At 38.4% G+C, this 11,654-nt stretch overlaps 1 long non-coding RNA gene across 2 annotated transcripts; it reads left to right on the top strand.

Annotated features, from left to right (window-relative positions):
- Window positions 1–834: 834 nt before the first annotated feature.
- On the top strand, window positions 835–9,710 carry LOC112643067 (uncharacterized). 2 transcript variants are annotated; one of them, XR_003125579.3, is made up of 4 exons: window positions 835–970; window positions 3,786–3,923; window positions 6,410–6,524; window positions 8,104–9,710. It is a non-coding gene; the product is annotated as an uncharacterized LOC112643067 (long non-coding RNA). The 2 variants fall into 2 exon arrangements; XR_004812708.2 differs by lacking the exon at window positions 6,410–6,524.
- Window positions 9,711–11,654: the final 1,944 nt, after the last annotated feature.

Here is an 11,654-nt window from a genome sequence, read left to right on the forward strand (position 1 = left end):
TTTTATGTTGAGAAAATATTCATTGGTTATTTTTATTATGTATTTTTATTGGAAACATGAGTTAAATTTTGCAAATGCTTTTTCAATGTGAAAAAGAACATATGACTTTTCTCACTAGAACTAATAATAAGGTGAAATATATTAATGAACTTCCCAATATTAATCTACCTTGTATTTCTGGTAGAAAGCCTATTTTGTCCTTATACATTGTTTTCTTAATGTGCTGTTGGGCAGTGTTAATATTTATTTTGGACCGCTGTGTCAATATTTATAAGCAAGATTTGTCTGTGAGTTTGAGGAAAATATTTTTTTAAATCAAGTTTTGTTATTAATGATATACTCTTTTTGTCAGAAGAATTTGGACGATTTCCTTCTTTTTCTATGCTTTTGTACAAATAGGACAGCCTGGACTTTGACATTTCCGTAGAATTCCCCTGTGAAATCCTCTTGACCTACTGTTTTTCTGAGATGTGGAAAGTGGGAAGTAACTCTTTGGTAACTTTCTCTATGGCTTCTATAAAAATTGGTCTGTTTGCTTCACCGGAATCAATTTAGCAAAGTATGTTTTCCCAAAAAAATTATCCACTTCTGCATTATATAACTCTCATCTGTCTCAATGTTTTTTCTTTCTTTCCAATTTTTTATCTTGTGTATTTGTGGGTTTTTTCTCTGCTACCCCTTTCCCATAAACAATGTTACCTTTCTTAATTAGATCAGCCAGTGATTGCTTATTTTATTTTTATAATCAAATATCTATTGATATGGCTATTTTCCTCTTTTATACTTCATTAATTTCCTTTTTAAATATTTCATTTAATTACTTGAGAGAGAAAGAGAGAGAGCAAGAGAGCATGAGCACGAGCTGGTTGGGGGGAGAGGAAGAGGGAGAGGGAGAAATAGGCTCTCCACTGAGCAGGGAACCAGAGACGGGGCTTGATCCAGGACCTTGGGATCTTGACCTGAGATGCAGGTAGATGCTTAACCATCTGAGTTACCCAGGCACCCCTCTACTTGATTAATTTCTGATTTTATTCTTATTTCCTCTCTTTTGCTCTCTTTGTTAACTGAATTATTTTGTTTTTTCAAATGTTGGGATGACATGTTTAATTCACATTTTCATTGTTCACATTTATTGACATATCTATCTAAGGCTATACAATTTTCCTGGTCACTGCTTTAACTGTATAAAGATACATAGATTCTGACACATAATATTTTAATGATTATTTTTTACAACATGATATTAATTGTATTTCTTCATTTGGATCTGGGTTCTTTGCATAATAATCAGAGAATTTTTTGTATTATGACTACTTTGTGTGATTTATTGAATTTTTTATTGTGACTCAATATGTGGTAAATTGGTGAATTTCACAAATATCCAATGTGAAATCAGAAATAAGACTTATTCTCTGTTATCAGGGTGCATATAGATCCATCTGATTTATTGTACTGCTTGTGTCCCCTTTATCCTCACTTATTTTTTATCCACTTTACCTTTTTCAGTCTGAGCATGGCATGCCGAAGTCTCTTAATGTTTGCTCTGTCTCTTTGCATTTCCTTTGGTTTCTGTTATAGAAAGGTGGCTGATGTGCAAAAAGTTTCTATCTCATCTTTACTGTGAGTTGTGGCCTTTGCCTTTATAACATTTTCTTCTTCGTCTTGCTTCGTTTTGTCCTGAACTCTGCTTTGACAGATAGCAAAATCAAAGCTCTGCTCTCACTTTCTTTGCAAAGCCCTACACTTCACTCACTCGATTCTTTATTTGTAGGCTTTCTGCACTACCTCGGTTTAGTCGTATCATTTGTGTGCTGCACAGGGTTTGTTTTGTTTTGTAAGCCCGCTTGAAAAGTATGTTTTTAATATACAAATTAAGCTTATTTACATTTATTAATATGATTTATATGTTTTATTTCAGCTCTTCAATTATTTTACTGTGTTCATTATATAGTTTCACTCTTAAGTGACTTGTACTATGTGATTTCTTCTCTCTTTCCCTCTCTGTCTCTCTTTTAAATTGGGTTTTAGTCTGTGTTTCTTTTGTTGTTTAGGAAGGCTTGTATTCATGACCAAGTTGTTACCTCATACTCCTACCCTTATATCATGGCCAGAGTCTCTTTTTCCCTGCTTAGACTACTCTGCCTGGCAACCTTAAATGATATTCCTTGATTTTCCCAGCCTCTTATTCCTTTCTGCTCTGCTATCCCCACTGATTTTCCCAATTAGTTGTAAATTAAAGTTTGTAAAGTTCATTGTCTTTATGCTATGTTGCAAAGCAGGATATGGGCGATTTTACTTGCTCACTTGTTCATCTGCGTTTTTGTTTTTGAAGCTGCATGGAGGGATTCCAATTCCGGCTGTTGCCATTATCCTATGGACCTGGAAGCTTCTCATAGATTTTTATGAGAATTAAATGAGCTAATCTATGTGAAAGTAAAGATCGCTGATTACCCTTTGGTGGAAAGACTTCAGTAATTTGTTTTCTTGCATTTAGAGTTAACACATTTTTTTTTCTAACTACTGTCCATTAACCCTTTTATGTGAAGTATTTTGCCACCTTTGGCTTCCTAACATGCCTTCTGCTTTGGTATGTAAGAACTTTCTGATTTGATAGGAAGGTAGAGGAGATTGTGGACAGGTAACATGTCAGTGGGCTTCCCTGAGGAAAGCAGGAAGAAATGATGGATCGGGAAGAGAAAGCAGCAAACAGGAGGAGAAAGTGATGAGAAAGATATAGAGGGGAAATAAATTGTTAAATTGTTAGTTCTCTTGTATTTTACTAGATTTGTCCCAGGCTATAGACAAGGCTGAGAATAGTCCAATGGTGTTCAATGCACCAGCCGGCCCAGATTAAAAATGAGAACATCAGAGATCCTTTTGAGTAATAGCTATAATTAGTTAAATTTTTCTTTGAAGAAAGTATTGCACTTGGACACAAAGGAACAACAATACATGACATCTAGTCGATGAACTTAAAATATTTGAGACGATAAGCACTACTTTAACATTATGTTCACAAAAGAACCCAAGGACCTTGAATTTTTACCATCTTCATTTTCAACATGAGAAAAAAAAAACTAAGATTCAGATTCAGGGAGGCTGAGAAAATGGTTGAAAGTCACATAATTACAAAGGGACAGAGAGGTGACTTGATTTAAAGATTCCCTTATTCAAATCCCACCCACTATAATATAAGGTGAAAAGGGGCAAGAAAAGTGGCCAAATAGACGTGTTCCAAGTGCCTAGAGAATGAGGAAGTTATTTGTGGTCAGAATGGTCTGGGAAGATATTTCAGAAAACGTTGGATTTGTAGCTTCTCCTCCATGCAGAATGGCATCTGTGTCTGTAATTCCTGTGGACCCCACTGAGGCCTGGGCAGACCAGCTGTGGAAAGGGTACTTAGCCACTCCTTTGCTCTGTGATCCAATTGGAAGCAGCTTTTCCTTTTTAAAAAAGTAACCCTGATTTTGCACAGAGACCTTCAGGCAGGAGCTTCTTTTTACAGAGGTTGTAATTAATGTAATCATGGGTCCTGAGAGAGAGCTTGACTGAGAGTATAGGAATGAGGTAACAAGATACGGATTTTCTGATCAGAAGGGCTGGTGTGTGAATTCATTTGGAGGAACAAAGAAGGTGAATGCATTGGTTCTTTGAGGCCAACAAGGTATGAAGTGGTCTTGCAATGATCTATAAGCCTGTATCTATTATGAGAACAGGACATTTATAAATATCAGAGCAACAGGATATGGAAGTGGTTCTAATGGAATTGGATATGCTATTGACAGGACCTGGCTCTGGAAATGTCTCTTCAACTCCCTGGAGGTGATATTTCTATTAAGCTCCTATTTAAGATTGAGAATAAGAGAACAAAACCAAGAAATGACAAAGAAAAAAGTGGTCAACCCAAAGCCAAGCAGACCAAGGTAATCTCCATTGCTATATCCAGGTATGAGAAAATATCACAGAATATTAGAACAGGAAGACCTCAGGAAAATGGCTCTCATTTTCATTTTATAGACAAGGAAACAGAATTTTCCCTGTTCGACCTTGGCCCCACTCTGCCCAAATAAATTGGAACTCCTGGCCTGGTGACAGAATTGAAACCAGTTTCCAAAGCTATTAAAGCTGTCCTTTCCAGGATAGCTCTTTGTAGATGATCCCAGAGTAGAAGGTGGGTGATGGAGAGGGAAAGCACAGAGTATCAGAAATGCCTACATTTGAATCTCACCTTTATTAGCTATTTTAAGCTAGATGGCTATGGGAAAAATCTGTTATACACCTCGAGCATCAGTTTTTCATCCATAACATCTCGATGGTAATCCTTACCTTGTAGAAAAAGCTAAGCAGAAAGAGTCATTAGGTTTTTCTAGAAAAAGTTACAGAAAAACTGTATTTCAATCTGTGCATCAAAGACTGGTTGATGCGTTTAGAAAGGAGAGCAGTAGAAAATAGACATATCAGACAGAGGAAATGCAGAAGCAAAGTCATGACCAAGAAAATCCAAGGCCTTAAGAGAGATAGTAGGACCCCATGGTTGAGATTTTTGTGCCAGAGTAAGATTAGACTTCATCTGGTAGTGGTAGTCGTCATAATTAGCAGCATTTACTGAATGCATGTTTTAAGAATCTTACATTTATTGTCACATTTAATCCTTGCCATAACATTGTCAGGTAGCTACTCTGGTCCTCATGGTACAGATGAGAAAACTGAGACACAGAAAGGGAAGGTTATTCGTCCAAGGTCACATAAAGAGCAAGTGCAGAACCAGAGCTGCAACACACAATGAGAAGCAAGCAAAAGATGCTCCAGCAAGGTGTAGAAGAGTCAGTTGTGTTGCATGTATGTGTGTGCATGCATGCATGCATGTGTGTTTACCAAGTATGGTGCTTTGTTCGGTGTCCATGTATGCCTATATTTACACAATAAACTGAGACAGAAGTCAAACACTGTCAAAATTATCAGCACCAGAATAAAATGATTAAGTGCATATTTTTCACTGGTGAATGCCGTCCCTTCCATGTTAATCTCCGGTCAGCATCAAAGAAACACAGCCAGAAACCTATTTTATTTTCTTGAGGAAAACATCTAAATGTCACAGTTATCAGAGTTATAGCACGCCGTCATTGAAAATAACACTTCTGAAAAAAGCAAGCGAAGACTTAAAGAAATGTCTCTTACATTATGTAAATGTAAAATATACAAAATGGTATGTAGAGTCTACAGAGTGCTGGACCAATAGTCCTTCTCAAAACTGTCAAGGTCATCAAAAACAGGAAAAGTCTGAGAAAATGTCACAGTCAAGAGGAGCCTAAGGAGACATGACAAGTAGATATACTGTGAGGTCTTGTATGACATCTCAGGACAGAAAATGGCATCAAATAAAAGAACATACAATTACTTCTATGCAAACTCCTCAGCATCTGAAAGCCCCGAGTTTTCATACAATCCCTACTTAAAATGCTCTAGTTTTTAAATGCCCTTGTCAAAGTCTTTCAGAAAAAAATTGGTGGTCTATGAAAAAAGATGTGCTGAATGGTTTTGATTTTCTGTTACATTTTAATGTAGAATCAGCCCCCCCCCCTCCAGTGCTGTACACCGTTGGTAGACAAAGCACATGTTTGAAACACTGGCTACATAGGGCACAAAGCTATTTCTTTGAAAGAAGATGATATTTGGTATTTTTCTAACTTTTTAGAAAAAGTGCTATTTAGATCTGGACTTAAGTTTGGACCATAGGGAACTGCCAGTATTTGACTGCTTTTGATCTTAAAAAGACAACTATAACTTCATATGGTTTCATCCAGTGCCTTTAAAGAATGGACGGCCTGGTGTTTGTGTTGTTTGGGATATCTGGCTCTGCAGCCAACCCAGAGGCTCCTAGTGAGCAGGCTCTTAATCTGAGTGGCCAGCCCTGTGGAACTATCTACATCCCTGTTTCCACTCCTTCTTCCATCCCACTCAATCCCACCTCCCACCCCAAAATCAGCATCTAACTCTGGCAATGTCTGGGGTCCAAAAGGTGCTTGTTGACAACATCTAACTCATCTAGAATCTAAGACAAGGCAAAACAGGTTTTGTGGAAAATTTTTTGAAAATTAGGAAAATCTCCAACCTTGGTGGACTCCCTAGAACCTAGTTTTTGTTGAAGGACCAGGTTCTGAGACTTGGTGTGACATTTCCTGAGTGAGCTGCAAGTTTCAGTAGAAAGTCAGAAAAGAGTGCGAATGAGGGTCTGGAAAAAATATTTGGTTTGTTAAAAGGCTCCCGCGCCCCACAGTTGACCTACATTGCAGAGTCCTTAGTAATAAGGCAGTATTTTATCCCAGCTTCCTCTCTCTCTCCCTCCCTCTCCCTTCCAAATCCTAATTTCTTTCTTTCTTTCTTTTTTTTTTTTTTTTTCCTGGAGTAGCAGCCACAGAGCATGGGGTGAAAAGTCGCTGGAAGGACAAGTTGACAGATAGCATTTGGGTCGCTGGGTCACTGGAAGGCGTCGTGATCTGGGCTCAGACAGAGCGATTTCCTCGGTGATTTTAATCTTTCGTCTGTTCACACGTCATGCCACCTGGACATAATGCAGAGAAATCTGGAGGTTTAACAAACCTTTCCTCATGCCCCAAAAGCTCTCTTGGAAAAAAAAAAAAGAAAGAAAGAAAAGCGAGGGAGAAAGTGAAAGGAAAGAGAGAGTTAACCCTGTCCCTGCCTTCCCCTTCTGAGGTACAAAATCCAAGAGAGGGACAGGCCTGGCTGGCAATTAATAAGCTCAGGGCTTTTTGTGAGCAAGGAGGGCCTCGTCTTTATGGAGACTGTAAATAATATAACAAGCTGCCCCTTTTACTGCCTTAGACACATATAAGTGGCAGTTTTATCCTTTTTCGTTGACCCTCTGTTCAGGTTTTGATTTACTTTCAAATCTCTTGTCGTAGATTCTTGGAAAACATTTATTTTGGTGGTGGGGGTGGGGTGCAAGCTGTGGGAGAAAGGATGTAGAGACAGAGGGCTATCCATGAAGGGAGATATTAATATCTGTCCCGTGACTGTGGCCAGACAGTCTGCTTTTCTTATTTCCCCATAAGGTTCTGAGCTATTTCTGACCAAGGGTGTTAAAGCTTAGAATTAATGGGTTTCAGCAAAGTAGATGCCAGCGTTCCAGAGAAATGCTTCTGCTTAACTTGTTAGAGATATGTCTCAGATCATGCTTGATAAAGCAGGAGAGTGGGGAGAGAAAAGGCAGCCACAGGATGGCCAAGAAGGTCCTTCAGGTTTCCTCCATCTGGACAAACAGTTGGAAGCAAGAAAGTCTCCAGCCCCTGACCCGTGTTCCCCCAGAATGCATGTCATACTACTGGTAAAGCACTTATCAAACTTTATCATGGTTATCAGCTTAAATGTCAGCAGTTGACTATAAACTCCACACGGGCAGTGACTTTATCCTTTGCATCTCCCAAAGTGCCTGAAATATAGTGGGGGGAGGGGTCTTAAATATTGGCTTGTTTATTTATCAAATGTTGTCTGAGCGCCTATTGTCATCAGGTCAAGAGCCAGCCGATGAGGATACAATGAGGAATAAGTTAGGGCCCCGATCCTCAAGTTGTTTATAGTCTTACGAAGAGATAGATATACACAAATAACACACGTACTAACATATTATAGATGTTGTCTGGGTGTGCGGAAATCTGTGAGGGAATTAAGTAGGGGTCCACTCTACTGAGGAGAGGTAGAAAGGATCAAGAAAGATGTCATGAATGAAAGAAACATTTTCAGAAGAGGTATAAGCTGAGAGCCACATAGGCCAGTTGAGTTGCTATCTCAATGGCCTTTGGGAGAAAAACGGGTCTGGAGGGGAGAGCAAGCAGAAGCATTAAAATGTAAGAGGGAGGTGATGTCCCAGAACTCAGGGACCCCCAAGATGCAGGGCCAGAAGGAAAGTGGATGATGATGTCCAGGTTTCTGGCACTAATGGTTGGGTAATTAATAGCACAGTTCACTCGCATAGGGCAAAGGAAAGAAAGGAAGGAGGTCATGATACCAGTCACCTAGAGGCCATAATATTAGGGCAGTGCTTACTAATCCCAGTAACCAACTGAACTGTGTTTGTTTACCCAGATTATCCCAGTTGCCTTGGCTTCAAGTATATACAGCTTGTCCTGTTGCCACGAACCTTGGAACACCACCACTCACCTGTGCCAAAGTACAATGGAAACATCATAGGCAGGGAGTTTGGAAACCTGGATTGAGGTTTTGCTCTGAAACTATCTGAGTCCCAATTTACTCCCTTTTACACTGGAGATGAAAGCTGCTTCCTGCCCACCTCATTAGCTTGCTGGGAGTGTTGAATGAGATTATGCATCTGAAAGCTACACAAACATAAGAAAGGAAATATGAAAGATCCACAAGCCCTCTGACCCCCAAGAATTTGGAGCAGCACCAAATTTTGGGGGCAGTGACAGAAAGCTAATGAAAATTAAAGTCACCCACTGCCTCCAAGTCAGCAGACCTGACTCATGAAGATGAAACTTCTCTCAAGAGGATATTTGCCAAGTGATACTGCTCATAGGAAAGTATTCCATCCAATCCGCCCAGCATGGACTCCAGATTACTGAGCTTTTGGGAGGTTCATTTATCAGAGGAAATTGCAACTGGTTTCTTGGTCTAGTGACCCTAACTTGTACAGGTGGCAGCCTTCAATCTTGGCCGAATTCCAGCTGGGATAATTCCATTTGGTTCCCCATCCAATGAGGAGCTCCTAGCTTCCAATTAGTTCCTGGCTTCCACTTCACTGGGAGCATCGTCCTTCCCTTCCTGTCTTGGAAATTGCCACTAGCAGGAGAATATATGACTACATTTTTGCATGTGCAGAGTGGATTTTCCCCGTTTCCTAATGAGGACATTTTTCTTGTGAGACCAACTTCCAAGTAGCTTATTCTTAGAAGCTAGCCCCAAGACCTTTTCTCGCTAACCAGGTAATTTAGAGAATGATAGACCATTATAGCTGTTTGGAAAGCCATGGTCACTGACAAAGGATTACTAGTGGCTGAGCAGGTATAGAGGTGTGAAGTGACTGGTGGGTTTAAGACAAGTGAAAAGAATAAAGGCTAGAGTGTGCATTGCACATCTAAACTCACCCATCTTTCTAGGAAGTAAAACATTGCTCCAGGAGTTCCTTATTCTCCACAACCCTGCTAGCACCTGTTATCTCTTGTCTTTTGATGATAGCCATTTTAACCAGTGTGAGGTGATATCTCATTGTGGTTTTGATTTGCATTTCTCGGATGACCAGTGGTGGTGAACATGTTTTTGTGTACCTGTTGGCCATTTGTATGTCTATTTTGGAAAGATATCTATTCAGATCCATCTGCCCATTTTTTTAATCAGATTTTTTTTCTTATGCTACTGAGTTATAGAAGTTTTTCCTACATTTTGGATGTTAACTCCTAATCATATAGATGGTGTGCAAATATTTCCTCCCATTCTGCAGATTGCCTTTTCATTTTGGGATTTTTTTTTTCTTTTGCTATGCTGGAGTTTCCTCAAAAATGTATAAATAGAACTACCATAAGATTCAGCAATCTTACTTCTGAGTATATATTCAAAGGAAATGAAATCAGGTTCTCAAAGAAATATCTACACTCCCATGTTTATTGCAACATTTTTCAATTTATAATAGCCAAGATATGGAAAAAATGAAGTGTCTGTCTGGATAAATGGATAAAGATGTGTTGTGTGTAAGTCTCTCTGTATGTGTGATGGAATATTATTTAGCCATGATAAAGAAGGAACTCTTGCCATTTGCCCTTTCTTGAGGGCATTATGCTAAGTGAAATAAGTCAGACAAAGGAAGACAAATACTGTATAATCTCACATATATGTGGAGTCTGAAAAGGCCAAAATCATAGAAACAGAGAGCAGAATAGTGTTCACCAGAGGTTGGGGGAGTGGGGGAAATCAGGAGATATAGGGCAAAGGGTACACACTTCCAGTTACAAGAAAAATAAATTCTGGGGATCCAATGTACGGCATGGTGACCATAGCTAACAACACTGTATTATATACTTGAAAGTTACTAAGGGAGTAGATCTTAAATTTCTCATCTTCCAAAAAAAAAAAAAAAAAAGAAAGAAAGAAAGAAAGAAAGAAAGAAAGAAAGAAAGGAAAGAAAGAAAGAAAGAAATTATGTGAAGTGATGAAGGTGTTAACTAACCCTATTATGGTAATCACTTCACTATATATATGTATATCAAATCATGTTACACTCCTAAAACTTATAAAATGTTACATGTCAATTATATCTCCAAAAAAAGCTGAAAAAAAGGTAAAACATTGTATAGTCTAAATAAAACTCATTTGTGAACCTAATTTGGTTTGTAGGTAACCAGTCTGCAATCCTTAATCTAACTCTTAAAATTTACTGAAGATTTAACTAAACCAAAAATAAAGAAAGAACTGAAGCATAAAGAGGTCCAATTCATAGAACCAGGTGAAAGTGAATTTGAATTATTGTCTGGCTTTCTGCCTCTCAGGGCAAGGCTGTTCTATTCCTGGTTGTGTTGTGCTCTCTTCTGACCTTTAGAAAGTTGCACTGCTCTATCGTGGTTTCTTTGCTTTCCAAACATTCTCTCTCATCCCTATGCCAGCAATAGGTACTTAGGGTTCAGAAGAAGGAACACTGGGATTTTGAATCAAAATATTTGGGTCCAATCCTGATTCGACCCCATAGCAGCAGGTCAATGTAGATCAGCTTCCTGATTTTCACAAGTTTAGTCACAGTGAGTACTGGAGATTGCTCACTTAACTCACTCAGTTTAAAATTTTAATGGCTTCAAAATTTTAAAAATTGCCGTTAAAATACTTGTGCTGTGAGCCCATTCTAGGATACTATTTATGGGAAGATTAAAGTCACCATCTACACTAATTAAACTGTTAACATTTCTGTCACTGAGATCCCTCCCACCAAAAATGCCATCCATTATGCAATAGGCATCCATTGGAAAACCAGATTCTCAAAAATCGGATTAGCCACCATTAGAATCATTTTAGAAACATTAACAGTCTAAACAATTGTTTAAGGGCATTGGGTTTAGACAGATTTAGGATTAAAAACTCACCTTATTGTTTAAAATCTTTGTGACATTAAATAATAACCAAGGCTTAGTTTGTCCATCTTTAATATGGAAAAATAGCAACCATTTCATCAGCATAAAATTAAACAAGGGTGCGGGCAATGCACCTAGCACAAGGTAAATGTTTAAGTAATAGCAATTTATATTCTATATTCAGGTACCTCCATTAACCCTCTTCTTCTCTAGCAAAGTCCTATATGATCGAAACTAGGCTTACTCTAGAGATTATAACTTCTTCATTCATGGAAAGGTTTCATAAACATTTTTTTCCCTAGCTGAAAAAGTCTGGAAAACTGAAAAATGTGACATAATTTGAGAAGTAGCATTTGGTTGCTTAACATGGTTTTGACTGTAATAAATACATTTCCTTAAAGTGTCTCAGTAGGACTGTTCCCCAGGTGGCCACTTCACTAAAACAACATATTAGAGAAGAATAACAAATGTATCATTTTTAGGGGTTAGAACTCATTATGGGCTTTTGGTTTTCAGAGATATTTATGTTCCAAATGAATGACAGGTGACAAAATCTCCTGCCAT

This window comes from Canis lupus, chromosome 38 (assembly GCF_003254725.2).
Source record: "Canis lupus dingo isolate Sandy chromosome 38, ASM325472v2, whole genome shotgun sequence".
In the NCBI taxonomy this organism is placed as follows: Eukaryota; Metazoa; Chordata; class Mammalia; order Carnivora; family Canidae; genus Canis; species Canis lupus.